Source organism: Maniola jurtina, chromosome 7, assembly GCF_905333055.1.
Source record: "Maniola jurtina chromosome 7, ilManJurt1.1, whole genome shotgun sequence".
NCBI classification, from domain to species: Eukaryota; Metazoa; Arthropoda; class Insecta; order Lepidoptera; family Nymphalidae; genus Maniola; species Maniola jurtina.
In genome coordinates this window covers 14,271,049-14,275,961 of record NC_060035.1, presented here as the reverse complement: position 1 = coordinate 14,275,961, position 4,913 = coordinate 14,271,049, and the positions used below count along the sequence as shown (strand labels likewise).

The 4,913-nt window shown below is 34.7% G+C and overlaps 1 protein-coding gene across 1 annotated transcript in view; it reads left to right on the top strand.

The window, feature by feature from the left end:
• LOC123867096 overlaps positions 1-4,913 on the top strand; it is a 308,948-nt gene that overhangs the window by 48,529 nt on the left and 255,506 nt on the right. The window lies entirely within an intron of this gene.

The following is a 4,913-nucleotide window of genomic DNA, read 5'->3' as shown; positions in this document are numbered from 1 at the left end:
AAGTGATTGTTCCGTGAAAGGTAACAGACAGATACATTTTCCCATTTATTATATTGGTATGGATGAATATATATTTGATACTATATACCTTGTAGAAAAATATAAATTTTTTATAATTTCCACGAAAAGACGTGACCTGGTTTAAAAAAAATGAAACACCATTATGTACGGGAAAATGTTGGGTTAAAATATTGAAAGTAAACCCATGGAGACTACAAATTTAGCTACGAGTAGTAATTTAATGGGAATTTAAAAAGAATTTCGGCATTTCGCGACCCTGGGAGCCCTAATGGTCCCGGAGGAAACATCGCCATTATAATTAAGGAAAAAAAATTATAAAAAAAAATCTCGTCTTCAGTTCGCAATAAATTAACTCCTTTTCTTAATCCGGTAACTAAAAGGCTTTTAGCTGATTAACTTTTCAGTGGAAAACTGGAACAAGTCCAAGGGGTAAATGGTAAATCCTGATTAACACAATTACCGTTGATGCCCGGTTTTGATGTGACAGGAAATTAATTAGACGTTTCAACGAAATTGATAGAATTTTTCATCTTTCCTATATCTAGCACCATCGCTCAATATAGAAAGTAATTCAGTTATTTACTTTGAACGTGTATAAAAGGAATTTCTTAAAAATTCGACTCTACTTGAAAATTTATATTGGTTAATATAAATTTTCCTTACTCTTAATTTTTTTACTTATTCTTAATATTAATAATATTATTAGCTGATGCCCGCGACTAACCACGTGGATTTAGATTTGCAAAAAACACGCAGAACTCTTTAATTTATATGATAAAATATATCCTTTTCCGTCTCTAACGGGTAAAAGGTAACGGACAGACAGTCACACTAGGGCAATTATATTATGTCACCCATTCCTTTTTTGGCTTTTCTTTGGTGTCATTTTTTTCAGATTTTTTTTCCTGAGGCTGCTAATAGTTTTACTCGACCGGAAATAGAATTTAGGGCTAATCTTGGTTGCACGGAGTGTTACGTTATCACTGTGAAATCATCAAAAATAAAATGAACTAAATTAGAGTTAAAACAAATTGAAAACAATATTCACACTTAATAAAGTTCCTCTTCACAAAATACCAATGAATAGACGCAAACCAATTCTCTCTGGTCTAAACCAGTTTTCTTCGGCGCAAACCGGTTTTCACCGGTTGTAGAGGTCTGCCGCACGGAATGCAGGAGCAATATCTCAATGTGTCGCTAGCTAGATAGAATATGCTATCGAATTGCGCCACGTTACACAATATAGACTTGAGAATTGATAGGCTACAAGTGTCTATCGTATTACTAGAACTACATGAGATACAATTTTGGTGAACTACTACTGACTTCTGGAAATTATTGTGAAATTGAAAATACTTTCTCAGTTCCGAATAAAAAGTAGCCTATGTCACTCTTCAGGTCAACTATTACCTATGCCAAAAAATCACGTTGATCTGTTGCTCCGTTGCAAGGTTACAGTATGATTACATTAAATGAATAGGTATAGTTACTTAATACATTTCAGACTGCATCTTCACTTACCACCTGGTGATATCTCAGTCAAGGCCTAACTTGTATGGACAAAAGAAGTTACTTAATAACCTACGATGAATAAACGAGGCATACCTACCTACTTAATCTATGATAATAATCTAATATCCTTCTCAGATTTCTTACGCTTTTCCTTACAACGGTGAACTTCATAAACTACAAATTAAGTGTTAAACTTTTGGTAAAAGCGTTTGTTCTCATCCGAACACTCTCGAGATACCCTCTCAGTCAACTCTGAAGTCAGAACTATGGAAATCTTATTATGAGCCTTGTAATATTAATTTCAGTGCTTATAATACGAAGTCTTTGTATTCAAATCTTTTTTCGTTAATAGATTTTATAACTACAAAATACAAATCTATAATTAATAACTATTCAAAAGAAGTTTTATAAATCTATTTGAATGGAAAAATAATATTTAGTTCAAATAATAATAACAATTAGTGATCACAAACGGCTGCAATACCCGTTGGAGCTCCAGAACCGCAAAACTCTCAAAAGCTCATTTTTCAAGCACTTAAAAAAACTGGTCAAGTGCGAGCACGTTTTCGAGTACCATCCTAGAGTGTTTGTTTGAAGGTGGATAAGCATAAATTGGTTAGTCCGCTCCGGAGTGAATAGACACATAAGTATCCGAGTATACACACTAGGAATGGATAAACTGAATAAGCCCAATAATTTGAGTAGGTACGTATTATAATGAATTTTCATTTTACGGCAAAATAAGGCTGTAAAATCACCGTGACAATTTCTTTCAAAATTGCAAAACTTAATCGCAGCGATTACAGATTCAGAAAGCATTTCAAAAATCAAAGTGAAAAGGAAAAGTCGTAAATCCCGAGCCCCGAATATTGGCAAATCAGAATAATACTAATGATGGTCGAAACGAGGTCAAAGAAAATTATTTCGAGACGGCAACTTTGAAGGAAACTTTCTTCAATATAACGAATTATTGGATCTGCAGACGCCGCAGAAGTATAATCTCGTTGGACATTCGTGAATATCTTTTTTCCTAAAGGCCTGTTCACACTGGTGATTCGCGGGCGCGTTTACAGCGAGACGATTTGTGAACGCGTGTGTGGTGTTCCCAGTGTCTTAGTGCGTTTGCGTAGCAATACAAATACAGATTCATTACGCAAAATGTGAAACACATATATAAACGTCTTGGTTCTCAAAGTATGAAAACAGACAACTCAGACAAATAGTTATTATAATATGCAAAGATTCACACGTACCCGACGCTATTGTGATAGGTAGTAGGGTAGAGAACATGCCAGTACCGTATTCCATCTGCATAATCTGCTATGTTCCTAAATTTTACAGGCAGTATGTCTGTACGTGTACACGATCATACGAATTTTAAATACAAAACGTTGCGTACGTAGGTCCAGTGGTGAGCATATCTAAAAACAGCAGTGTGAGCCTAGTGGTCAAAACGTTGACCTTCTGTTTGATCTAGTTTTTGATTTTGGTCATACATCATTAACTTTTTGGAGTTGCGTGCGTGTGCGTTGTAAACAGTAACAATATCATTTGTTTTAACGGTAAAGGACATTGTGAGAAAACTGCATGTCTGAAAGTTCTTAATTTTATTATGAGTGTATGAATGTTTATATGAGTGTATGAGTGTATGTTTGTATGTTGCGTGTGAATAGCCAGCATGGTGGACTATGTCTTAAACCCTCCTATGAGAGGAGACGCGTGCTCAATTTTGGGTCGGCATTGAGATTAGATGACGATGTTAAGATTTGAACCGTTTCGCTAGAAAAAACGCGCGCTGATTGCCAATGTGATAAAACCCTTACTTATGAGAGTTCTGGTAATATCGTTTCGGGTGCTTTGTGTTTGATTAACATATACGCCCGTATTCTATCGGTCGTTCCCATTCCATATTGTAGTTTTATTCTTTTCACGTCTTTGACGACGTTACTTATGCGTAATGAACTTTATTATTTGCCAATATTTACCAACGTGTTTTTTTTTATTCACGAATTGTATTATGATTAGGATGTTTGTGGTTTGTAATATTTATTTTGTATTTTTATTCATTCTATACGTTTCTTTTTAATAATGCTAAAAGGGGACGGAAAATGAATTTTAAATTCAAAGACTGTAAATTTTAGTGCACTCAACAAAACAATAGGCTCTCGACTGGCACCTAACATCACGAGGTTTTCTTATTATATAGGTAAGAAAAGGATGCGAATACTCTCTAAGTAAGTTATGCTGTTATAGTACATTCATTTAAAGATAATTATATGATCTATTTATTTATGTTAAGCACGTTTAACGAATAAAAAATAGCACGATAACTTTAACTTTTATGTCTAGAATTTCACATCAAGGAACTCACTCGCTAACGTTATTAGACTAAACTGAATATCTGAAGTCCCGTAACCCGTCATGTACTAGCAGCTATTCGTTCTAGAGTCCATATTATCATATAACACGTTACACGGAGCTTCTAAAATGTATCTAGCGAGAAACAGATTGAGATTGCACGTGCATTTCGCGGCGGTGTACATCCGAAACCGGATGGGGCCGGTTTGCGCCGGAGAAAATTGGTTTACCCCAGAGCAAACCGGTTTATTTATGTTATTCCTTACGTGTGAACTGTGAAGCCATCTCTATGATATTTCACGTCTCTGAATTAAGTTACTCTGACATTCATACTACTGATATTTGAGAATAAGGCTATATTATGATGCGCAATAGTTCGCATTTGAGCCACGTTCGAGGAAACGCGGTGCGTTGTGCGTAGCATCAAATGAAACTTTTGCTACTATATTAATATTATGAGATCATTGATCTATCTTGTAGCATTGTCAGGCGCGTTTAGTTTGTACAAAACCACGTTTTCATGGATCGATCTTGACTTAGTCGTTCAACTGATATCTAATAGTTAATCGACTGTGTAAGCAATAGTTCGATAAAGTCATACAACTTTAGTTTCTTTACTAAAGTAGAAAAACCGTCTAATTTTTGATGCATCACTTGGTAGTCGAACGACTACAAATCAAGCATATAGACACCTGTTTGACCGCGTGACTAGCTATTGTTCGACTATGCCAAAATATTTTTTTTCTTTAGATTTCTTTCTTTATGAAAATAGCTAAATTGAATTTAAAACAAAAATTATAGCCAGTGTCACTGAGGATGATGTAAGGATTGTGAAAATACTCCATACATTCAAATCTGTTCAGGCCTTTAGAAGTTAAGGTGGTATAAAGAAACTCACATAGATTCTGAAAACATGAGGCACACTCCTTTTTCGGTCAGTCGTGTAATAAATCATTATTGCAAGAACAACTAGTTTATATTATTAAGTATTATCGGATTACTTAATTGATTATTATTTTAGA